General features: G+C 37.4%; 1 pseudogene across 1 annotated transcript in view; it reads left to right on the forward strand.

The window, feature by feature from the left end:
• The window catches only part of LOC308689357 (verrucotoxin subunit beta-like), a 40017-nt pseudogene that overhangs the window by 8973 nt on the left and 3217 nt on the right, over positions 1–27827 (forward strand). Inside the window, exons 2-3 of the transcript in view lie at positions 3646–4613; positions 4768–5534. The product of the transcript in view is annotated as a verrucotoxin subunit beta-like (transcript). The remainder of the gene's footprint in view (positions 1–3645; positions 4614–4767; positions 5535–27827) is intronic.

The raw sequence follows: 27827 nt of genomic DNA on the forward strand, positions 1-27827 counted from the left end.
CAGAGATTATGTGCTACACCACTAAGATATAATTGGAATAATACGCGCGCGCTGGTATTCAGTGATATGTTTCGTTTTGAATGTGAGGTGGTAGAACGGATTAGTCGTGTGTTAACTTACCGAACTGTTACCCCACACACTCTCTCTATATAGTTTGCTGCTGCTCGTCGGACGGCTTAAATCCAAACCAAGTCCAAATAATGAATGTTGCACCGATCTTTTTCACCAGCTTTCACTTTCAGCCGTGTTTACTTAAGATGACGACGAATATGATGCGTTGCAGCTGGGTGTACCTCGCGGCCGCGGGTAGATTGCGTCATCATAGCTTGTGTAGTATAGAGCCAGCTCCCAACCCAACTTTGAGAATAGATTAACCTGTTAAGCTGCAAGCCCACTTTTGAAAAATCCCCAGAAATGACATACCCACACTGAAACAGATACAGTTCATGAACCCTTTGCACTAAAAGCACAAGTATGATCTCATTTGAAAGCTGACACCTGGCAGTTTATTGTAAATGTAGAATTAATTATTGTCATAATGAATTTTTTTTTTATAAATAGCTTTAAAGTTTTGTAAAGTTATTAGAAATTTATTTTTATGAAACATCTTCATGAAAATAAAATTGAAGTTGACCCTGTAGCAATCTAGAAATGCACTACAGCTAAAGCCACATGTCTAAACATTTTATGTTTAAAATCTGAAGATGATAAGTCTAAAACTCTGTATTTAGTTCATTTTTTTCAAGATAGAAGCACCAAGAGCTAGCTAGCATGTTAGCTTAGCACACCATCAATACATGACAATTTATGAGATTAAAACCATGTTTGTGCTTCAAACTTACTTTAAAACGCAAGTGAAGTGTTTTAAATAATCTTCTGTGATCTAATTTGACATCAGATAAAAAAAAATCTGACAGAAAATATACTATTTGATCATATTCTGCACAATGATGGTCTATAGATTAGCATTACATTATACATATAATCTATTATTATTAAAATACCTGGCATGGCTTGAAAAACACAGGTAACTCGAATATCATTGCAATCATGTTTATTGTCTTCAAAATATCTGTATCTGCATGATACAGCGCTATCTCTTGTTAGCTTTGTGTGTATCTCTGGTATCAGTGACGTCCTGGAATGTCACATGATTATGGCTCTTCTTCATGTCCCATATATGGGTTATTATTGTGCTTATAGCGCCCTCAGGCTTCTGGTATGAATTGAAAACCCAGTAAATGAGAGTGCCAAACGCTCATAAAGATTACATCGACGCATTTGGGTATAAATTCAATAAATATTATTCCTGTCAATAGAAATCTGATGTAAACCTATGAGAATCTATCAATATTTCTCCAAATCTGCACATTTTTGAGCTAAAAGCCCTGAGGGACGTTGTTTTGTGTATCGCTGTCATGACGACAGCACGGGAGTTTTTTTATGAATGAAAGCGGCTGACGCGCATAATTCATATTAAAGGTATCGACTCATTTTTTCATTTCATAACTCCTGACAGAAATTTAGAAATAACTGTCGCTATAAGTTTCTCAGAATACAATAGTGGTCAAATACTGAAACTTGAGTATTATATCTTTTTAATGATGTATAGTTTGTCAAGGCATAACATTAAATCTGATAGTAAATTTGAACTGAATAAAAAAAAAAACGCTTCAGTGCGCGGGCGCACTGGCAAAGGTTAACAGGTTAACGGCTATATTTTTTTTTAGCGCCCGATAAGAGTCTCGCGTTAACGCAGCACGTTAACGCCGATAACGGCCCACCACTAATATATATATATATATATATATATATATATATATATATATATATATATATATTAATTAGGGGTGTAACGATACACCAATGCCACGGTTCGGTTCATATCACGGTTTTGGAGCCACGGTTCGGTTCGGTTCGGTTCTGTTTGCTGTGGGGGCAGGGTTCATGGCAGGCAACCAGCAATAATAACACTAGATTAGCTTTTAACTTAATAAAAACAACAACAAAAATAATTTAACTTATTAACTTTAACTTTATTAACTTTACTTTATACAGCAGCTTTCATGTTTTCTTTAGAGCAGTTAGCACACCTGAGTTAACTAAAATGAAATAAATGCCTCCACTGACTAGTCAGAAATAAACTGCACACCTGAGTAGGGTTGCCAACTTCAGAAAAGTAAAATGCAGGACAATCATGGTTCTTTATAGGAAAACAAGGGACCCTCAAAATATTTGTACTGTATCGCACAATGTACATCATTTCAGTGTCTGCAGACAGTTAAGTATGTTTAAAAGGTTATCAGACAAACACATTTGTATTGCTTAACCTATTTATGTAGGTTACAATTTAATTCTAAAAATAATTGTAATGTCATACAAACAAAATGTCACATTACAAACAAACCACCATTCAAAATAACAGCATTTATCTGAAATAGAAAGCTTTTTTAACATTATACATAGGCCTACAGTTCAAAAGTTTGAGGTTAGTAAGATTATTTTTTTGGGAAAGAAATTAAAGAAAGTAATTGACTACTTTTATTCAGCAAGGATGCTTTACATTAATCAAAAGTGACAGTACATTTATAGTGTTACACAAGCTTTCTATTTCAAATAAATCTCTTAAGATCTTTATACATTCTTCAAAGAATCCTGGGGCAAAAAAACAAAACAGTTTTAAACATTAATAATAATCAGAAATGTTTTGTGAGCATATTATTCGCTCAGGTAGATTACATGTTTTCTTGCGTGGCTGGAATGTTGAACAATAATCACATTGTTTGCATTCGCCAAAATTGATTTGCCGAAATCAAAACGTGGACAGTGAAAAGGAATTACCGTTAGCGCGAGAGCGGCGAGACGAGTCCGGCTTGAAGCGGAAGCGACGAGACGGCAGAGGATTATGTTCGCAAAACAAACAATGATTTGTCTCAAAACGATGATTAAAAAAAGCTGTGATATGTCATCATATTGGATGATGACAGGTGTCGGTGATCATTCTCAAGTGTCGTGATAAGCACTGCTGCTGCTGTTGCTGTTGTATCAGTCAGTGGTTGTGACCGGAGGGTCTTCAATCTCAATATGCCGCGGAGTTGCCATCCTGAAGTGCGTATGTAAACTCCCGAGCGTGATCGATCACCCAAATCTTGACATGCACTTTATTTAGTAAATAATATTATAATAATATTTAGTAAAACTACAGCTCTTATTAGTTGTTAAAAGTGTACTCATTAATAACTATTTAATCAAATGTCAAGGAAGAAAAAAATATTTTTGTGACAAAGTGATGTGAGAGTTGGGCCGGGGCAGCAGGGGGCGGGGCGCGTTCGGTTCGACATGAGAGTATCGCGGTTCGAACCGTGGCTGTTGTATCGCGGTTTTTCGGTTCGGTTTGAATATCGTTACACCCCTAATATATATATATATATATATAAATGAATTAAATTAATATTTTTTTTACAACAAAAATGAACCATCACTGAACTTACTTAAGATGGATGATGGTGCTATTTTCTTCTAGAAACAAACTTTGTTGCATTATTTTCCTGTTATCACTGTAAAGCTGAAACAATCTGTATTGTAAAAAGTGCTATATAAATAAAGGCGACTTAACTGAACTGTTAAAGCCATGTCTCATTTCAGGTGTCACTCTGTGGGATAAGAAGTCACTGAATGAAGATTTGGACAGTTGTCCAAAGCCCATGACAGATTTGAAGTTCAGTATCTCCGACTCTCTCTCTAGTAAGTCCAGTCTCCTGGATGTAAGTGCTTCCCTGAAGGCCAGCTTCTTGGGAGGGCTGGTGGAGGTGGGAGGATCTGCCAAGTTCCTGTGTGACACCAAATCCTCAAACCAACAGTCCAGAGTAACAATGAATTACAGTGAAACCACAAGATTTGACCAGCTCACTATGAGCCATCTGGGTCAGATCACCTACCCTCAGGTCTTTGACCAGAAAACTGCAACTCATGTGGTCACGGCTGTACTGTACGGAGCTCAGGCCGTCATGGTGTTTGATCGGACATTTACAGAAGACGAAGACAAGCAGGAGATAGAGGGAGAACTAAATATCATGGTCAAAAAGATTCCACCATTTTCTATTGAGGGAAAAGGAGCTTTAGAAATGACAGATACTCAAAAGAAAGTGGCTGAGAATATCTCCTGCACATTTTATGGTGACGTCCGCCTTGATCAGAACCCCACCACTTACATGGAGGCCCTAGAGGTGTACAAGAAGCTCCCCACTATACTGAAGGAGAATCCAGATAATGCAGTTCCAATAAAAGTCTGGCTCTATCCTCTTTCTCTACTGGATACAAAAGCTGCTCAGTTGGAGAGAGAAATTACCACACGTCTGGTTTCCAACACTGAAAAAAATAATAGAGGGGCTGGGAGAAGTACAGAGGACATGCAAAGACCTGTCTAGTAAACCGATGGTAAATGTTTTCAAAGACATCAAAGATAGGCTCCGTTTATTTCAGGGGTTTCTTAGCATTTATGAAACTGTGCTCCTGAAAGAAGTGGCCAAGGTCTTGCCTGCTATACGAGGAGGAGAGATGGAGCAACATTCATTGGAAGACATCCTGAAGATACATTACAGCTCCCCAAGGGCGTAGATTTGGTTTGAACATTGGGGGGGTTGAAGTTTGGGTATGCCTCCTGATATTGTGATCATGTTATAAATATTGGGGGGGTTGTAATGCATAGATTTAAATATTGGGGGGGTTATCTCCCCCCCATCCCCCCCACAAACTACGCCCCTGCAGCTCCCCCTCTAATACTGGCATGCTTAACCAGTGGTTAGATCATGCAAAGACTGAACTTAACATCTTGAGTTCTCAAACCAAGGTGCTGAAGGGAATCAATACTGAAGACTCAAACCGTCTCAACACCATCCTCTTTAATCCTGATATTGATTTTGTGGTGTGCTTGACCATCACATCTCTGAAGTATGAAGACCCGTATCTTTCAGACATGAAGAAGTTTGTGGAATCTCATGAGTTTAAAGAGCTAGATGTGGGAATGAAACACAATTCTAGCACGTTAGTATCAGAAGAGTGGTTCAACGATCCTGATGTCACCTCAAAGATAAGAAAGAACTTATCTCTTTTTAGAAGTTTTTCAGAGGCTAATAAAGATGAAAAGAGATATCGATTCATTATTTCTGCCATCTCTGATCCCTCCAGTCCTGGCTCCTCTATCTATCTGTATGAATCAGGGAAGCTGACAGACACACAGTTCCAGCCCGTGTCGAAGCCTCCTCCACCAGAAGTGAAGAAGGTCCTGGAGCGCGGTGTGACCCTGAAACTGCAGAAGTCCCCAACTGGAGAAACTGTGCAGTTCAGAGTGGAGTACCAGCAGGTGAAAGCAGATTCTGGCGCTGAGGAACAGTGGATTATTATAAATACCGCTGAGGAAGACTTTACTCTGACTGGATTGGAGTTTGGAAAGCAGTACTCGATCCGCTACAGGATAGTGGGTAAAGTGGGAGTGAGTGAAGCCAGTGACGCTATTGGCCCCATACAATCTTCAGGTGAGTGTCATATGCACATTTCTTTGCATTAATCTTTATCTAAAAAAAAGAAAAAAAGAATAATATATATATGTGTGTGTATCAGAGCATGTGAGCGGAGTGGAGCGGGGAGCGGGAGCGGGCGGATCTTGGACAGAGCGCAGAGCGTCATTTTTAAAAGGACGGAGCGTCGCCTTATTTCCTGCTCCAATTTCGCTCTGGTCACACCACGAGTCTGAAGCATGCTCAGTCAAACCTAAACCAGGATCCATCTGTCTTGCACAGTCATCAATAGTAGACTATTTTCAGTCAAAACTCGGCTCAATAATGGAGTTCAAAAAGTAGGCTACTTCAAAAAGGAAAATGAGAAGTCATACAGGTCAGGTGTACTATTCATATAACTAACTAACAATGATAATGTTGTACAAGAAAACGAATGTGGAGACATCGTTTCAGTCAGCAAAGATTAATTTTGGACTCTCAAAAGACACATCTCTTGAAAACATGAACGTGAGCTATGCGAACACGCTGGGAAGAAAACAAAAGGTTAGCAAATTGAATACAGTAACTTGTAACAAAGTGTAAATTAAATATAGCGTAGGCCTAATATTCAAACAAATTCATTTTTTCATTCAAGTAAACCTAATGGTTTGTTTTATTTAGACGAATTTGTGTCGTCCGTAATAATATTTATATTTTTAGGCCCATTTATTCGTTTAATTTCACAGCAGTTTGTGTATATGGAAGCCAATTTAAATTTTAATCGTGCGCGTTGCGCAAAAGTTCACTTATCAAAATTCTGGCCTTATAGTTACTTTACTTTTAAAAAATGTATATTTTTGTTTATATACTTTTTATATATAAAAATATTATTTATTTTTTATATATAAATAATATTATAATATTATTAGGCCCATTTATTCGTTTAATTTTACAGAACTTTTTGTGTAGGCTATATTCCTTCTTACCAGAAGCCTGTAATTTGAAATAAAACATTTCTATTTGAAACATTTTGTTGTTGCTCATTAGTTCTGTAGGAGGTAAGGCTGTGGTCTAAGCTAAAAGTGATATACATGTAGATTTTTTTCCTTTTTTGGAGCGAGCGGGGGGCGATTTGAGTGGAGCGCGAAGCAAACCTCGTTGAGCGCTGAGCGATAATGAGCGGAGCAGCCTGATGTAGCTTTGAGCGGGGGAGCAGAGGGGTGAACAGTTCCGTGAGCGATGAGCAGAGATTCTCACCGCTCCACTCCGCTCACATGCTCTGGTGTGTATATAGCCTTTACAGGTGCTGGTCATATAATTAGAATATCATCAAAAATTTGATTTATTTCAAGAATTCAACTTAACAGGTTAAACTAATATATTATATAGACTCATTACATGCAAAGTGAGATATTTCAAGCCTTTATTTGTTATAATGTTGATGATTATGGCTTACAGCTTATGAAACCCACAAAATCAAAATCACACAGTAATTACACAGTGATACCATGGTCACTGAACCAGGTTTTGGTTCTTTTGGCAGTGTGGGCCCGGTGCAAATCCTGCTGGAAAATGAAGGAAGCATGAAGTGCACAGTGGACCAAAGTCCTCTTTTCTGATGAGAGCAAATTTTGCATCTCATTTGGAAACCAAGGTCCCAGAATCTGGAGGAAGAATGGAGAGGCACACAATCCAAGATGCTTGAAGACCAGTGTGAAGTTTCCACAGTCTGTGTTGGTTTGGGGAGCCATGTCATCGGCTGGTGTTGGTCCACTGTACTTTCTGAGGTCCAAGGTCAACGCAGCTGTCTACCAAGAAGTTTTAGAGCACTTCATGCTTCCTGCTGCTGACCAACTTTATGGAGATGCAGATTTCATTTTCCAACAGGACTTGGCACCTGCCCACACTGCCAAAGCTACCAGTACCTGGTTTAACCTGTTAAGCTGCAACCCCACTTTTGAAAAATCCCAAGAAATGACATACCCAAACTGAAACAGATACAGTTCATGAACCCTTTGTACTAAAAGCACAAGTATGATCTCATTTGAAAGCTGACACCTGGCAGTTTATTGTAAATGTAGAATTAATTATTGTCATAATGACAGAATTTTTTATAAATAGCTTCAAAGTTTTGTAAAGTTATTAAAAAAAAAAATTTTTTATGAAATATCCTCATGAAAATAAAATTGAAGTTGGCACTGGAGCAATCTAGAAATGCACTACAGCTAATGCCACATGTCTAAACATTTTATGTTTAAAATCTTAAGATAATAAGTCAAAACTCTGTATTTAGTGAAATGTTTTTCAAGACCATGTCATGTGACTTTATTTTGATTTGACGCTAAGATGCTTCTGATGTTTATTGCCATCTTCTAACCATCTATCCAGTATATTGTCTTTATTGTTTTGTGGTGCAAACGAGCCCCATTCAGTCTCAGTCTCCCCCTGCACACATTCACACCTCTCCAGCCTGGTTATGGCTGTAAATATGCATTTCTTTTGTCTGCATTATAGTTACTAACGACTGGCTATTCACAGGCTATTCATATGGTTTCAGTCCCTAATTTATTTTCTCAAAGTTCACCCTTACATTTTAAACTGTATCTAATGCATTTCTTGAATAAAGAAACATTTCAGTAAGCATTCAAAAAATAATAAAAATATAACTTCTAGGTGGCAGGTGCACCTAGGGCTAGCTAGCATGTTAGCTTAGCACACCATCAATACACGACAATTTATGAGATTAAAACCATGTTTGTGCTTATAAACTTACTTTATAAAGCAAATCGAGTATTTTAAATAATTTTCTGTGATCTAATTTGGCTTCAGATAAAAAATCAGACAGAAAATATACTATTGGATAGTGTTCTGCACAACGATTCTATATAGATTAGCATTACATTATAAATATAATCTATTATTATGGAAATACCTGGCATGGATTGAAAAACACAGGTAACTCAAATATCATAGCAAACATGTTTATTGTCTTCAAAATGTCTGTATCTGCATGTTACAGCCATAGTTACAGCGCGATCTCTTGTTAGCTGTGTGTGTGTTCAAGGCTTCCTGGATTGTCACATGATTATGGCACTTCTTCATGTTCTAATACTGTGCACAGGGCGGCGAGGGCGCCCTCAGGCTATTGGTATGAATTGAAAACACATTAACAGAGTATGCAAACGCTCATAATGATTACATCGACGCATTTGGGTATAAATTCAATAAATATTATTCCTGTCTATAGAAATCTGATGTAAACCTATGAGAATATATCAATATTTCTCCAAATCTGCACATTTTTGAGCTAAAGCCTAGAAGGACGTTGTTTTGTGTATCGCTGTCATGACGACGGCATGGGAGTTTTTTTATGAATGAAAGCGGCTGACGCGCATAATTCATATCAAAGGTATCGACTCATTTTTTCATTTCATAACTCCTGACACAAATTAAGAAATAACTGTCGCTATAAGTTTCTCAGAATACAATAGTGGTCAAATTCTGAAACTTGAGTCTTATATCTTTTTAATGATGTATAGTTTGTCAAGGTATAACATTAAATCTGATAGTAACTTTGAACTATATATAAATAAAACCGCTTCAGTGCGCCCGCGCTCTGGCAACGGTTAACAGGTTAAGAAGGTTTACCTTAAGCAACATCCTAAGGTATAGTTCGGAGAACACACGTAGGAAAGGTATACCTGTAGTTAAGGTGTACCTTTTGAGTCTTCGTAGCGCGCTAAGAGACAACGTTATCGGAGAACGCAGCCCAGGTCTTTTACTGTAGAGGATAAAGTAACAGGACATCCTACTATGTTAAAGTTGTAGTGAGCGAGGTTTTGTAGGCGGTTTTTTGAACCGATAAGTATTACTTCTGTCTTGTCTGGATTTAATAAAAGAAAATTGAGCGTCATCCAATCTTTTATATCTTTAACGCACTCTGTCAATTTGGATAATTTAGCGTTTTCATCCGGCCGTGATGAAATATAGATTTGAGTGTCATCAGCATAACAATGGAAACTAATTCCATGTTTCCTTATAATATTTCCAAGTGGCAGCATATATATTGAGAATAATAGAGGGCCTAACACAGATCCCTGCGGCACTCCATAGTTTACTGGAGTTATGATCGATTTTTCTCCATTTAAATAGACAAAATGGTAGCGGTCAGATAGGTATGATCTGAACCAGCTTAATGCTTGTCCTTGAACACCAGTATAATTTTGTAGTCGATCTAAGAGTATTGTGTGATCTATAGTATCGAACGCAGCACTAAGATCAAGTAAAACTAGTATTGAGATACAGCCTTGGTCAGAAGCTAAGAGTAAATCGTTTGTGATTTTAACGAGCGCAGTTTCAGTGCTATGGTGCGGCCTGAATCCAGACTGAAACTTTTCATAGATATCGTTTTCTTGCAGGAAAGAACCCAGTTGAGCGGACACAACTTTTTCCAGTATTTTAGACATAAAAGGAAGATTTGAAATAGGTCTATAATTTGCTAGGTTATGCGGGTCTAATTGTGGTTTCTTAATGAGAGGTTTTAAAATTGCCAATTTAAATGTTCTTGGAACATGACCTAAAGATAAAGATGAGTTAATAATATTGAGAAGAGGCTCTACCACTATCGGTAGCACTTCTTTCAGTAGTTTAGTGGGTATAGGATCTAATGAACATGTTGTTGTTTTAGATGAAGTGATAAGTTTATTTAACTCTATTTGTTCTATAGTTGTAAAGCACTGTAATTGTTCTTGCGGGGTGATAATTGAGGCTGAATTATAAGGCGCGATCGAAGATTGAACGTTTACAATTGTGGTTCTGATGTTTTCTATTTTCTCAGTGAAAAACTTCATGAAATCATTACTACTAAACTGTAACGGAATATTTTGTTTAGGTTTATTTGTTAGTCTAGCCACGGTGTTAAATAAAAACCTAAGATTGTTTTGATTGTTTTCTATTAGTTTGCGGAGGTGCTCTGTCCTGGCCGCTTTTAGGGCCTTTTTATAACGTGACATACTGTCTTTCCACGCGATTCTAAAGACCTCCAAATTAGTTTGTTTGCATTTACGCTCTAAATTACGGGTTTCTCTCTTTAAAACATGCCTAGTATTATTATACCATGGTGCTTTACTTTTCTCTCTGACCTTTTTTAATTTAATGGGTGCAATAATATCTAATTTTCCAGAGAGAATGTTGCTCATAGTGCTGGTTAGTTCCTCTAGTTCATCTGTTTGTTTGGGTTCACTGAGCAGCAGAGACAGATCAGATAAGCTATTTGAAAAATTATCTATGGTGGATGGAAGGATTGTTCTGCCTGGTCGATAACGCGGCGCAGCATGATATATTATAGGGGTAGTTAATATGCAAGTTACCATGTAATGGTCAGTGACATCATCACTTTGTGGAATTATATATATATTGCTTGGATCGGTTCCATGTGATATAATTAGATCGAGTGTATGATTAAAACGATGAGATGTTCCGGTAACGTTTTGCTTGACCCCAAAGGAGTTTAATAAATCTGTAAACGTAGCCCCTAACGCATCATTTTGATTATCTACGTGTATATTAAAATCTCCAACAATTAATGCTTTATCGACATTGACTAATAGGTCTGAGAGAAAATCTGCAAACTCTTTTAGGAATTCAGCGTAAGGCCCAGGCGGTCTATATACGGTAGCCAAGGCTAGAGATAATAGGGATGTTTTTCTAACATCTAAGAGCGTAACATTTAGTACAAGTACTTTAAACGAAATAAACTTATAACCCGTTTTCTGAGTAACATTAAGAATATATTTATAGATCGTTGCAACACCGCCGCCACGACCAATCAGATGGGGCTCATGCTTATAGGAGTATCCTGATGGAGTAGACTCATTTAGACCGAAATAATCATTTGGTTTAAGCCAGGTTTCAGTAAGGCAAAGTACATCTAAGCTATTATCTGTGACTATTTCATTCAATAACTGCCTTAGGTGTGAGTGATCTAATGTTTAGAAGACCTAGCTTTAGAAATTGTTTTTGTTTACTAATAGCAACATTTTCTGTTTTAATAACAATTAGATTTTTCCTAGACCCTGCAGTAGATTTATTATTTGATCTCACTAAACGAGGAATAGACACAGTTTCTATGCAATGTTCTACACTAGTATTTTTATCAGTTAAATTGGTGCAGCAGAAACTATGATTTGGACTTTTGGTTACTAGTCAAAAGGTATTTAACATTTTGGAGATGTTATCTCACAGAAGATCTGCTCCGATTCTACTTGGGTGTAAACCAATCAGCACGGAAAAGCCTAGGACGCTCCCAAAACAGATTCCAATTATTTACAAAGAGCAGTTTCTGCTCAGTGCACCATAACATTAACCATTCATTTAGCGCGAATAATCTACTAAACTTTTCATGTCCTAATCGGTACGTGGGAAGCAGTCCTGACACAATGATAGTTGTTTCAGGCGATGTGCTGCGTACCGTATCGATCAGATTCCTGAAGTCTTTTTTCAGAACCTCCGTCTGGCGCAGTCTGATGTCGTTCACTCCCGCGTGCAGGACCACAGTTCCAACGCACTCGTTATCGTTCAGAATCTCGGGAACGCAAGCAGCAATTTCAGAAACACGAGCACCAGGAAAACAGTGACTGTGCACCTTACTTTTACCTAATGTAGCGTGCACGTGCCGAACGATGGAATCGCCGATGATCACAGCATCGCGTTCTGTTTCGCGTAGAGGGGAGAAGCGGTTTTGGGTGGATATCTCGAAAACCGGGAAGGGCGGAGAGATTCTTGGTCTAGACCTGACCTGCGCCTTCCGCTGCGGGACCACCCAGGCTTTGTGGTGGCGTGTTGGAGCCGGAGTGAACGAGACCATGGCTGATCGCGACCTCGGCGCTCGGGACCGATGCTGAGAAACGCACGGAGTAGACGAGGTCGGAGTCAGCGGGTTAGTAACGTTAATCACTGATTTGTGTGCATCGGCGCGTGATGTTTCTAGAGCTAAACGCCGGTCTAGCAGCTCGGCCTGTCTCACTAAAAGGTCATGGATCTGTTTCTCAACAGCTTCCAGTTCAGACTGCACCGCGTGCAGCTCAAATGTGTCCTCACCTGCACCAAAAGGTAGACTACTTACATCTGATATATTCGCCATTTTAACAGATGGACAGTTCGTTAGCAACGGCGCTACCAGTGATGCTGTCGATATTAATACTATTTTATGACTGAAGTCTTGGATATAATCCGTTTTTAGTGGTACGGGTGTAGAGTAGACGCACGATAGGCGAAAAAATGTTTGTAAGTGAGTGTGGAGTAGACGCGTTCAGCCGTGTGTGTCGCAAGTGTTTCAGTGTGTGTCGCAAGTGTTTCAGTGTGTGTCGCAAGTGTTTCAGTGTGTGAGGCAAGTGTTTCAGTGTGTGTCGCAAGTGTTTCAGTTTGTTTCGCAAGTGTTTCAGTGTGTCGCAAGTGTTTCAGTGTGTGTCGCAAGTGTTTCAGTGTGTGTTTCGCAAGTGTTTCAGAGTGTGTCGCAAGTGTTTCAGTGTGTTGCAAGTGTTTCAGTGTGTGTCGCAAGTGTTTCAGTGTGTGTTTCGCAAGTGTTTCAGAGTGTGTCGCAAGTGTTTCAGTGTGTTTCGCAAGTGTTTCAGTGTGTGTCGCAAGTGTTTCAGTGTGTGTCGCAAGTGTTTCAGTGTGTGTCGCAAGTGTTTCAGTGTGTTTCGCAAGTGTTTCAGTGTGTTTCGCAAGTGTTTCAGTGTGTTTCGCAAGTGTTTCAGTGTGTTTCGCAAGTGTTTCAGTGTGTGTCGCAAGTGTTTCAGTGTGTGTCGCAAGTGTTTCAGTGTGTGTCGCAAGTGTTTCAGTGTGTTTCGCAAGCGTTTCAGTGTGTGAAATATATATATATATATATTTATATAATATGCATAGTTAAACATTTACAATAGAAATAAAAAAAAGAAATAAAAAAAAAGAATGACGAACATCATCAGTTATCAAAAATTTAATTGCTTGAGGAAAGACCATTTAAATCTACAACGGGGTAAAAAATACAGACAGCCCGGTGGCAACAGTTCAATAGCAGAGGCGAGAAGATCCTCTTATCATTCATAATATTATTTTTATTATTTAACGCTCTCTCTTATTGATACTTTCTATGCTTGGTTATGCAGTCCCTAACAATTTACTTGCCATTGTCATTTGCCATTGCACACACACACGTCTATATTACTAACAGACCAATGTCGCTGTACACTGGCCAAGTGGGGACTTTCTGAACGATCTCTACCTATACAAGTGGGGACTCTCATAGGCTGCAATGGAGCTGTGTGTGTGTGTGTGTGTGTGTGAACAGTTAAGGCTGTCTTTATTTTGTAACTATATATATATATATATATATATATATATATGAACATATATATATATATATACACACACACACACACACACACACACACACACACACAATATATATAATAACATATAAAATATATTTCCACACAGGCATCAGAGATCACAATATGCATAGTTAAACATATACAATAGAAATAAAAAAAGAAATAAAAAAAAAGAATGACGAACATCATCAGTTATCAAAAATTGAATTGCTTGAGGAAAGACCATTTAAATCTACAACGGGGTAAAAAATACAGACAGCCCGGCGACAACAGTTCAATAGCAGAGGCGATAATATCCTCTTATCATTCATAATATTCTTTTTCTTATTTAATGCTCTCTCTTCATAGATACTTTCTAAGCTTGGTTATGCAGTCCCTAACAATTTACTTGTTACTACTTTTCTTAATAATTTCTTCTGTAACTCAGTAGCAGTTCCATACCAACAAATAATACAGAATATCATAACACTTACAATGAAAGCACTATAAAACATCAGAAGCGTTATGTTGTGGACATTACAGCAAAGTTGCTTTAAGAAATTCATTCTCTGTTGTGGCCTATTAATTAAAACATAATTTATACTCTAATAAAATCAATAGACATGTCATTTTTTATATTTCCTTTGTTGCTAGGATGTTGATGTACAGAGATATTCAGTGTTTGAAATATTGCTCAATTTAAATGCAACCAAACATGTGTCGCTCGTTACCATCCTTTCTTTAAGATCAAATTCAAAACTTTTGAGTTGACTTGCTGCATCTGGTCATTTTGAAGAAACAAAAATGAAATACAAATTTTTTTCATAATATAACTTCAAATATGCAAAAAAAAAAAAAAAAAATTAAACATGCCAAGATGGAATCTCAACTCTGAACGATCTCTACCTATAACACAGTGGACTCACAATAGCCTGCAATAGAACTGTGTGTGTGTGTGAACAGTTAAGTCTGTCTTTATTTTGTAACTATAAGTATATATATATATATATATATATATATAGATAGTATAGTATAGTATCATATATATATATATATATATATATATATATATATATATATATATAGGCTATATATATATATATATATATATATATATATATATATATATATATATATATATATATATATATATATATATATATATATAGGCCTTCATAGATACTTTGTATGCTTGGTTATGCAGTCCCTACCAATTTACTTGCCATTGTTATGTGTCATTGCACACACACATACATGTCTATATTACTAACAGACCAATGTCGCTCTACACTGACCAAGTGAGGACTTTGTGAACGATCTCTACCTATACAAGTGGGGACTCTGCAATGGAGCTGTGTGTGTGTGAACAGTGAAGTGAACTGCCAGTGAAGTCTGCCTTCATTATGTAACTATATATATATTAGGGGTGGAGCCGAACCCGAATACGGTATTCGGAAAGGCACAAATAATGTGTTTTTTACGAATACTTATTTCCGAACAAATACTTAAAAAAATATTTGTATTCGGGAACAAGAAAAACTTTATATCAAAAAGCTGCGTTTCCTCTGGCTGAAAATCCACTTGTTGATAAGAAAGGAGGAAATGACACGGAAATATTTTGGATTAGGCTAATGTCACGTTGCCATAAGGGGTCGTTCACATTTGTGCAGATTTCAAATGTATCTATAATAATAGAAGCGAACGGCGCTAGTTTTTCCAGGCGCGCCTACAGATGTGGCCTTTAAAAATGCGCGTCTCAGAGAAAAGAATGCCACGAGCACTTCCGACATTCTGCGGGATCGTGCAGAAGGGGGATTAGGTTTTGGACGCAGGAAATACTAAAACCTGTAGATGGCAGTCGTGTTTCATGTGGCCATACTGAGTAGACGAAGTATGACGAATACAATGTTTTCTTTTGCCAGTTACATAAACAGTCACATATTCTTCATAAAAATCCGACTCAAACGCGCATCATTTGTCTTATTTTTTTTTCTGTGTTTACAGTAGGCTAGAAGAGACGTGATGTAGGCTATGATAACTGAGTCTTATAACACAATAATTTGCGAAGACCTTTAAAGAGACCGAGATCATTTGCGCAATATCATTATCTAATTTTACATTTAGTTCATTTTTGCATCTTAACGTTTTAAATAGTTTTAACATGGTTGTAATGCGCTTTTCTGCATTACACACAGTACTTTTTATACTATCATGTTTCCCTTATAGGCGTCGATTTCGGTGGGGACGGTGGGTACGCACCCACCAGATTTCGTCATGAGTCATTTTGTACCCACCACTTTTAATTTCAGTCCATATTAATTTGACTTTTGGTTCGATTTTTTTTTTTACCGTTTTCAGTGGTTATGAGGAGCTTAATTAATTTAACCTGAGATGTGCGTTATATCGCTTTTTGATCATTCTTTGTGTTGTCGAATTTTGACACAGTTTCATTATTTGTTCATAATAATTTGATTCATAATTATGTCATTTTTTTCTAAAAGTAAAAAAAAAACTGTTTTTTCTAAAAGCAATATTCTAAAGAGATACAAAGACATTGTACGAGTAACCACCAGATTTCGTCATGAGTCATTTTGTACCCACCACTTTTAACTTCCGTTGACCGTTTTCAGTGGTTATGAGGAGCAATATGAGAGAAAAATTTTGTAATCATTGTCTGACACAACAAAAAAAAAAATATAATATTCATTTTATTTTAATTTTCGTGTTCGCATTTATGAGGGAAAAAACAACGTGTCAGTTTACGGTTATGGACGTGAGCGCTCTAAAAGCGGCAATAAAAGTCTGCTTTAAAACTTTAACAGAGACCTCAAACAGAACAGCTGCCTTTCTTTAAATCGAATTTCGTTTTGTATTAATTATATCTTAATTTTAATCAATGTTTCGTGAACCAATGAATTGCCTGGATTTAAGAAGTAAATATAGCAGACAATCACGACATTGGAGGCGCCGGCGATATCTCATAAATGAACCGAAACTCAGCGTCTAATGCACATTCGAATTTACAGTGTATTTAGACACATTTAGACGCATTCATAATCATTACTTTTACCGGTTCTTTGTGGCAAGATTTATGCGTGCGGTCGTGCGCTTGAGTGCGGCTATATTACGTAAACGCTCATGATCATGATATAAGTAGGCTAATTAAATTAATATAAAGGGGCGATTTGTCCACGAATTACTTAAATGAACAACTAGCCTAGTATACTAGTCGACTAGAAAAAAAAACTTTTAGTCGAAAGCAGCCCGTATTCCACATATTTTCGAACCAGGCAACAGGACATCTGTGTTGAGCGAGGCCGAGGACCCTGAGCGGAATGAACGAGCGGAGCGGAATATTCAGAAATGCGCTCTCCACTCACGAGCTCTGATCGGAACAAACCCGAACCTCACTGTCTGCTGAACTTGCAGAATCATCAAAATATAATATTTTCTAAAGAAGAATTTTAAAACTTTATTGGTGGTAGTTGAGAAGAATTCCTCTTTCCATATCTAAATCATTTCGAGTGCAATATAAATGTATCATATTGTTATTCTTAATATATAAGAATAATACGTATTTTTTACAACATTTTTAACATATAGAGAATATAAGTTTAGCGTGTCGTGTGTATTTCCTAATTATAAGCTTTTGGTGAAATTGCAACAAAACTAAAAGAGTAAAACATAAAAACATGGCGTCGTCTCAAGAAATATCTGCGTACACACTAAACCACTGAAACCGACTCAAAACGATGTAGCCTAGTATACATACCAGACCAGGCACTGTAAATCTGCCACAGACATACACTAAAAACGGAGAAGACTTAAAGCATGCGCATAAACCTTGCGCGCTATACAACAATAATATTAGGCACAGTAGCTTCTTTTTTTTCTTTTCTTTTTTTATCAAGAACTTTGTTGAACAATATGAACAACCATAAATGGTCTGGTACAAAATATGAGTCACGATATTCGATAGTTAACGGATGCATAAAGCTTGCCACAAAGAACTGGCAAAAGTAATCATGTGTCAAATATAGCAAGGAGACATTTTAATTGTTTACTAATCAACTAGTGTTTTATGTGTCAGTGTCAGTCAAAGATGTTGAAAATGCTGACTTGTCATCTTCGCAGATATTGTGAACGTGCCTAGAGAGAAATGCACACTTACATAAGAGAGTTATCTGTTTCTTTTCGTTTTGAATTGTTTTGTTTAAAAGTGGACATTTCAAGCTTTCTAGATACATTTCTGAGTTTCGGTTCATTTATGAGACGAGCTCAGTTCACGAGCAATGCAAGTTATATCGCGCCGGTGCCTCCATTTCCTGATTAAATCGTCTTAAATGCGTCTCCGTGTGGACAGAAACCAATGTAATCTTCCTGATTTAATCACGTAAAACACAAGTCTAAACACAAGCACCACTCTTCTGAATGATGGTAACCACAAACCTCCAAGAGTTTGTAAACCAATTGTTTGTAAAACATAGCCTATTTAATATTTACAAATTCAAAAAAATAATAATAATAATAATGTTTTACAGTGTATAAATAAAACGACATGAAGAAAGTTATTTCCAAAATGTTGGCTAATTAATTGCACAGTCTTTGTTTTAGCTGCTTGTTTTAGCTGCTACCAATTGCACAGTCAAGAAATTACAACCACCCACCCCCCAGGTCTGCCGATTCAACCCCCAATGCTAATCGATCTCCTCTCAGGGAATCAAAAGAAAACCGGTTTTTCCAGTTTTCACCAGCGTGTGGGCAGGGTTTTAATCCCTTGCAGTTCCTTTGTTTAAATACTATTTAAGCAAATATACTATACATATGCTTTAAGTTATTTCAAATTAATGTTTATAGCTTAATTTGTTGATATCGCGTAACTTAATTTGACATATGTTGATATAACCAACTGACATTGTAGATTCCATTGCATGCCAGGAAGAGGCTTATGCTTTGTTTTAAATAATGAGCATTTACGATAATATAGCCGCACTCAAGCGCACGACCGCACGCATAAAGCTTGCCACAAAGAACCGGTAAAAGTAATGATTATGAATGCGTATAAATGTGTCTAAATACACTGTAAATGTGAATGTGCATTACACGCTGAGTTTCGGTTCATTTATGAGATATCGCCGGCGCCTCCAATGTCGTGATTGTCTGCTATGTTTACTTCTTAAATCCAGGCAATTGGTTCACGAAACATTGATTAAAATTAAGACATAATTAATACAAAACGAAATTCGATTTAAAGAAAGGCAGCTGTTCTGTTTGAGGTCTCTGTGAAAGTTTTAAAGCAGACTTTTATTGCCGCTTTTAGAGCGCTCATGTCCATAACCGTAAACTGACACGTTGTTTTTTCCCTCATAAATGCGAACACGAAAATTAAAATAAAATGAATATTATAATTTTTTTTTGTTGTGTCAGACAATGATTACAAAAATTCTCTCATATTGCTCCTCATAACCACTGAAAACGGTCAACGGAAGTTAAAAGTGGTGGGTACAAAATGACTCATGACGAAATCTGGTGGTTACACATACACTGTCTTTGTATCTCTTTAGAATATTGCTTTTAGAAAAACTTTTAGTTTTTTTACTTTTACTTTTAGAAAAAAACAACATAATTATGAATCAAATTATTATGAACAAGTATGAAACTGTGTCAAAATTCGACAACACAAATAATGATCAAAAAGCGATATAACGCACATCTCAGGTTAAATTAATTATATAAAAAACAGGGAACATTTTGTAAAAGCAAAACTGAACAAAATGAATACTTAAAATAATTGTATTAGGCTATGTGTTACCGAATATTTAATACCACTTCCCCATAATGTTGTAATTATTTTTTTAAAACAACATCTGTCAAACTGTCAATCAGACACCTCTTATCTGGTCATTTTTATTTTATTTTAGAAGTCATAACTGTTGATCACCCTTTGTATGGAATTTGTGAATATGAATATTTAGAAGATTTACAAACTGTCGGCAAGACCTCAAACCAACCCCGGACATTCTGAGACTAACGTGGAAAAATCTTTATGCTTAATGCATTAAGACAGTTAAATTAAAATATTTATTAATAATGTAATGGCACATCAGATGCGCCCAAAATATAAATGCTACGCGTTGTGCTGCAACATTACCTCACAAGAAATATCTGCACAAGAACAATCACACAAGAAATATCTGCACGAATTAAGAATCTGGGTAAGTCGCATTATTTAATTGCATTATGTTAGGATGATTTTGTGTATATATATATATCTATATATAAAATACTGCTGGGTTTTTACAGGCAGAGTCACGTGTATTATGCTCACACTAAATTCTCTGTTGCACTTATATAAATGCGCATTGCATGCACAATCATCTTAATAGTTGTACAAAAAAGTTATGCGCTGGCAAGAACGTCACTTTGCTGTTTTAATAAAAGCAATGTTACATATTCTGCATGCACTCATCTCCTGGAAACCACAGCAATGACAAAGCATATAAAAATTCGTAAACGTTGTCCAATACCCCTTCTTGTCTTAATGAACCTTTTGCATTTACAAATATTTTCAAATGTCTGTATAATACAGTAGCCTACTGTAAATATTTGTGTCTATTACTATTTATAATTTATATTTTATTGTGGATGTTTTCTCACAATCATGACGTAATGTGAAGTAAAAGAAAAAATCTAATGTAAAGTTGTTTTTTATGCGCCACCTGGTGGATATTCTGTGAAGCGAAACACATTGAGGGATTTTTTAAGTAGGCCCCCCCGAAGCACTTGCAGAATTCTGCGAGACTCTACGAGACGAATTGCCGAATGCCGCGGGAGAAAACGCGCGTTTTTGAAGGCCAGATCTGTATATGGATACACCGTAATAACATGGGAATGGTTGGTGATATTAAAGTCCTGTATGTGGCACATTAGTGGCCACCATGGTCACCACCCATCTTGAGGAGTTTGCCCCCTCACATATACTAATGTGCCACAAACAGGACTTTAATATCACCAACCATTCCCATGTTATTACGGTGTATCCATATAAATGGCCCACCCTGTACATTATGATTCCAGGGAAGATCAGGAGATCATCTCTCTAGTCAACTATGTTTGTATTTCAGCCTCTGGTCTCACTGGGATCATCTGCACTTAAACTAGTTTCCTTTAATTAACACTGAATGTGATTTCAGTCAGTCAGCAACACAGATTTCCATTTCTTAAAGCAAACAGGCTTGCAGAGCAGCAGAAGAATCAATATTTTAGAGAGATCAACGTATCTGTGCTTTATCTCTCCGATCTTTCATGGGTTTCTTACTCTACTGAGGATATGAATAAACGCTGAGTGAACTTTAAAAATGAAAGCATCAGATATAAAGCGTTTTCAGATTACTTGAGTCATCGTAGTTGAGCCGAACCGTTTGTGAAAGTTAGACTGGTTTTCACTCAAACCACCATTGTTAGTTAATTGTGTCTTTAAGGTAATTACAGTAGCACAAGTTGGATCAAATAGTTTGTCTGTAATCTCAGGCATTTCCTACATTAGATCCACAAGCTTTAAGATGTGTGTTTTTACAGTGTGTGCAGTGAATGAAGAGCTCTTTAAACACGGCAGTGGAAACTTGTGAAACATCTGTCAGTCTGTGTGTTGCTCCACAAACTTCTGCTTTGACCTGCAGACGAAACACACAATCCTGTCAGTAAAGTTCTTCAAGATTTATTCCTAGTTTAATAAACCATTGTACACTTGCAGCTGTGCTGGACTGAATATTCAGAACAACAGCATTCTTGCTTCTGTGATATTGTTCAAATGGAGGATTTCCAAACTTTAATCTTACATTTCACGTAGTTCAAGCTTTCTAACATTACACCAGGGTTGCCAACTTTGGGGGGGGGGGGGGGCACACCTTTAACATTCATCTCAACCTATTTTCAGTATTATTTCAAGTCATTTTTCACCATGTCATGCATGACTGCAATCTCTAGAAAAAGCTAATAAATAATATTAGCTAAGCTAATAAAACAATTTCAATTCAAATGAATGTTTCATTATGTTTAATTGTAGTGTGATATAATGATCAATAATAACACATTTTTAGCATCTAAGCACATCTAGGCACTTTTTTACACCTGGGGTGGGCGATATGGCAATAATATCACAATTTTTGTTTTTGTTTTTCAGAAAAAAATCACGATTTTATCATGATTCTTTTTCATGTTGGTTTTACTATTTTGCATGTGACTGAGCATTACAGCCAAACTAATGTCCCTATTTTAAAAACAAAGCCTTATAACAAAATATAGGTAACAAAATATAAAATAAAAAAGAATGGCAGACATTTAGGTCAAAGTGGCGAAGATAAAATCTTTGTCACTATTTTCTTTGTTATTAAAAATTAAGAACAGAGATACATATTACACATACACAACTTAATATACAAATGAAATAAACAGTGCTTTATTTTTTCAGCTATAGGTGTATTTAACAGTAGAATTGAAGAAAGTAATTAAATGGACAAATATGAAAATAAAACACAACAGACTTAAAGTTCTCAGTCAAGAGCAGTGAATGATTTCCTCTGTGTGTTTTGTCGTTTTATTAACATTAACGGCATAGTTCTCCCCCCAAAAAGTCATTATTTACTCTCTTAAGTTGTTTTAAACCTGAATAAGTTTCTTTCTTCTGTTGAAAATAAACGTTATTTGAAAAATGTCAGTAACCAAACAGTTGATGTACCCCTGTGACTTCCATAGTATATTTTTTTCCTACTATGTATGTCAATGGGGACCAGCAACTGTTTGGTTTTGGGTGAACTATTTCTTTAAGAACAAGCGGCAGCATGTTTATTATTAGGGCTACTGTCTCTTTAAGAACTGCACGCGACGCGTCTAATATACACGCATATATGACAAGCAGATTTTAATTAATTTTCTCTGTTTGCTTTCACTTTAGACATAACCAACTTTGTTTATGTAAACATTGTCTGTATTTGACAGTATTAGCGCAATATAAGACTCAAAAGATAACTTTTAGTCCAGTAACAGGCTTACGTCGAGTGTACGCGCTCAGTAAAGCGCATATTTGAACAGCGCATCAGCAGCGAATGACATGTTTAACCGGCAAGGCTTTAAAGCACATGCAAATAATGAACTTTTGTGAACTGCAGTGTCCCGTTCCTCTGCGTTAACATTTGATGTGAATATACGTCGTGCTGCAGTGTAGCCTATAGATGAAGGCGCCGCAACTGATAAAATGCGCAGTTGTAAGACTTTCCCTCTCTGCCGTGCGTGCGCGCGCTATCGGTTGGTTTGGACGACAGTCTCTTGCTGAGTCCCAATTCGCATACTATCCGTCCTAAATAGTATGCGAAACTAGAATTAGTACGTCCCAAATCGTAGCATGTTGAAATGAGTATTCCAAAGATACCCGGATGGTCTACTATTTCCGGTTAGAATTCGAAGTGCAGATCAATGCACACCAGGCGGGAAGGAAGTCGACCGGAAGTTGAAGCCGGCTGCGTGCCACCATCTTGTAGCAGAACTTCACCTGCAGTTAGCATCCCATTGACTCCCATTCATTTTGGCGTCACTTTGACAGCGAATAACTTTACATCTGAGGCGTTTGAAGACTCCATTTGTCCATTATTTATTTCTAAAGAAACACGACAATGTATAAAATGCTCCATTACCTTGTAGCTTATGTTATGGCCCCGTAGAAGCAGTTTTTGTAAAAATAGGCTAACGATTGCGTCATAACCACGCGACTCTCTGTCGCACAGTAGAGAGATTACCGTATGGACGGGAGGAGAAGCTCGCTGGCAATCGGGGGGACGTAGAGGCAAAATGACAATATAATTAATCAGAATACCTAGCAAAAGTTGATCCTGCTCCATGCTCATGGACAATTCCTACTCACACTCTCCGTCTCTGCAAGATTCGGAAGGGAATGATTCAGATTCCTCTTGGCACAGCTACTAGAAGACAGACGGGTTGCTCACGTGGTCCGTGTAACGCTTTGCTCGGTTTGAGTCTGCGCGTCAGGAAAGGAAGTGCTAAGAAATCGCTAAAAATGGGCTTCACTTGTCTCAATTGAGTTTCAATGGGGTCGCTGTGTCCATTTCTTTTACTGTCTATGATGCACACTCTAACGGCTAATATTGCCCACAACCCATTGCGTGCGGGAGGGAGGAGCTTTGTGGTGATGGTGGTGATGTAAACCTGGCAGTCGGATGCAGCAACGGAGATGCGCCCTCAGTTTTTAAGTGTAAGAATTCAAATGTTTAACCCTAATTAAAGTTATATTTCATTGTCTCGTAATATTAATGGGTTTATGTTGTGCCAAAAAAAGTACCGTGTTTATCTTGTAGGGTCCGATGAAGATACTGAGCGCCTCATTGCAGGCTACAAAACAATAAATAAAAAGGCTCTAGTACAGTGTCATGCAAGTGTCTTTTTTTATGTATTTATTTTGATGTTTCTGTCTGACTTATTTGTAGTAATACTGTGGCTGTACATATGTTAACTTTATCAGTCCAACCAAAGAAACATGGTTACTACACTTTTACTATAGTAAAAGCATGGTTCATTTTCATCGGGGTATTTTTAAGTATTATACATAAGTATAAGATTAAGTATAAAATACGTTAAACAATAGTTACACTATAAACTTTAAATATTTTAACTCAGAAAATAAGTAGCGCTAGCTACTAACTAATTTGCGCCATAACTAGTGGTCCATCCAGTAGTTAAGAGCCTGAATTGTTTATAGTAATTCTGAAATTTAGTGCACATGAGTGAAAAAAAAATACAGCACAGAAGAATGTCTATTTTTGCGTGAGATTTCTTTGTTGAGCGTGAGAGCGTGAGATTGAGGCTGAATGCGTGACTCTCACGTTGGCAACCCTGATTACACACATCTCCTCTAAAGAACATGGAAAGCAAACTGAGGAAACTTTATTTCAACAGTCACACAGAAAACAAGTTATGTCATATATCTTTCCCTAATGTTTTCAATAAAGTAGTAAATAGTAAATGAATGCATGTTTTTTAAACTAATGACTGGTTTGTTATTTATTGTTGCCTGTCAAGATTTCATGAAACGATGGGACACAACGCCAGCAGCAACGGATCAAGTGGAGCATTTTATTTTAGCGATGAAAGGAGAAGGAGACGTCAGAGGAGGGAATTTCTCTTGAAACTTAATTCTGCAGACTCATTAATTATCAAGATCATGTCAGCCATTGAGATTGTAATCATGATCTTAACTCTGTTTGCGTTGTGTGCTCTTATCAAATCTAATCGCTCCACTCCAGTGTTTGTTATTCATTTGATTCTTTCAGATCTCATTCAGATCATTTGTAAATTAACGGAGACAATAACAGGGTCAGCGGAGGTGGAGGATGCATATGATTATAGTTTGATTGCGGGTCTGTATTTTATGGCATGTGTTGCTTTTGAACGATATCTTCTGGTTTCTCATCCTATCTGGTACAGATCTCATCATTCACTAAAAGTCTGCTGTGTCGTTTCTGTGATCATCTGGTTTGTTCCTCTGATCTTTGCAGACTTTACAGACGTTAACTCTCGTTGGCTGTTTAGCTATGTGTCCCAATCGATCGCCTGTTTAATCCCCTACCCGATAGTCATTCTGTGTTTTGTTGGCACTTGTCGCGGTCTTTCACATGCAATATCACTTACTTCTCTAAAGCGCAAGAAAATTTTGGGCAGTTTGTTCCTGGTGCTTCTGACTTACACTTTTCTCATTCTCCCCTTTGTAATCGTGACTTTTACTGAAGATCAAGTTTACAGATACAGCTATAAATTGTTTTATATATTTAGGTATTGTTCTGAATATCTCATGTTTCTGAACCCACTGGCTGACTGTGTATTGTACATGTTCTTGAGGCCTGATGTTGGAGGTTTAATGAATTGCTGTTGTAGAACTGACACACATCAGAGTTCGACACACAGCCGGGACGAACACTCTCGAGACAGTAGTGCAGCGTTTGCCTGCTGTGTTTCAATGCAAAAGCCTGCGTCTCATTCACAGACCGCCTGCAGTTCAGTTTAAACATCTGCACTCAATAAATGAAGTCAATGTCCTTCTTTTCACTGCATACACCCTTCCTTTCTGTGACATTTAGGTTTATTAGAGATAACTCTTGACTCATAAAACTCAATTGCTCTGTTTGCGCTCCATTAAACACATACGGTAAACAGAGTTTTATTAAAGATGTATTGATGTGCCGTTGATGCTTCTGCTGACGTTCTGTATCAGCAGGACTTTATCATACGATGGAGAGGAGGGTTGTATAAAGCACGGTTTATTCTCATTAATTCCCCCGATAGACTGACAGATCAACAACATCAAGTAGTTTAATGTCATAGTCTTGCTTGAGTTCCTAATGCATGTACATTATACTCTTTTACCAAATATCTACTATTCACACTATTATTCACAGCACTTGAATACTGTTAGTTTAACTTCTATTGTTCTCCTCATTTGTAAATCGCTTTGGATTAAAGCGTCTGCTAAATTATTCAATGTAAATGTATTAAAAAGATAGTTCACTCAAAAACTGACATAATGTGCATATGCCCTCATGTCGACCAAAAGCTGGATATCTTTCTTTCTTCTGTGGAACATACATTAGAAGTTAGTGGACAGTTTCGGGTGAACTATCCCTAAAAAGACTTGATTTAAAGTGCACAGAATATATTAGAAGAGTACTAAGTACTTCCGCCAACATGACACGGCACATTCGCTAGCTAGTTCAGTAGTCAGAAGATTGTTTATAGCTAGCCAAAACTTTAGCGAAATGACAAATAACGTTGATACCGTAAATGTTTTAAATTGGGAGCACGGAGAAAACTTCATCTGATGATCAGATGGTCTCATATTGTCCCATCCATCGTCATTGTTAACATGGGTAGACGATCTGAAGAAGTGGCCAGAGGTAACCTATGGGGACATATTTAACTACTTTGTCCTGTCAGAAAGAGTTGATGGAGCAGCAATGAAAAATTATAAAAGTACTGAGGCCTATAAATATTTACACAGTGGGAAAGTGGGTCGTGTACTCTTACACAGTGAGGGTGATTTCATCTTTTTAAAGCAGATGTGACCCCAGCCAGTCGAGCAGTCCAAACTACTCTACGTGGGGCTAGTTAGTCACAGGGACCAGTGGAGACTACTGGATGCTCGTGCAGCGCTGCTTTGGGAAGGTCCTGTTAAACATTGCATACATTTTTAAATATTGCTGATTACTTACAAAGCACTAAATAGTTTAGCTCCGCAGTACTTGAGCGAGCTCTTAACGCATTATAGTCCTTCACGTCTGTTGCGATCTCAAAATTCCGGCCAGTTGATAAGACCTAGAATATCAAAATCGACTGCTGGCGGTAGATCCTTCTCCTATTTAGCACCAAAACTTTGGAACAGTCTTCCTACCATTGTCCGGGAAGCAGACACACTGTTCAAAGCTAGATTAAAGACACATCTCTTTGACATAGCATACACATAACACATTATAGACTTCTATAATTCAATGTTAGGCTGCATAGATTAGGTCAGCCGGAACCGGGAACACTTCCCATAAATCCTGATGTACTCGTTACATCATAAGAAGAATGGCATCTACGCTAATTTTAGTGTCTGTGTTTATCCCGAGGTTTTCCCGCAGCCTGCCGGATCCAGGCCGTATCCAGATCTGACGAAGGACCTTAACCTGGACCCGATGACAACGCAGTGCTGAAGTGCCAACTAGTCTCTCCCTATGGAGGATCCCTTTCCCACTCTACAGATAAAGCGTTGTCAGGGAAATTCGTTTCGCGTACCTACCCCGAAGTGACAAAATAAAATAAAAGTCTCTATTGTAGGAAACTTTTCCTTCGTCCAAGCAGAGACCAGGAGACTGTTCATCCAACAGTCTAACTCAAACAGTATACATTGTAGTTTATATACCTATACCAGGGATGGGCA

Source organism: Scardinius erythrophthalmus, assembly GCF_964197995.2.
Source record: "Scardinius erythrophthalmus genome assembly, chromosome: 4".
Taxonomy (NCBI): domain Eukaryota; kingdom Metazoa; phylum Chordata; class Actinopteri; order Cypriniformes; family Leuciscidae; genus Scardinius; species Scardinius erythrophthalmus.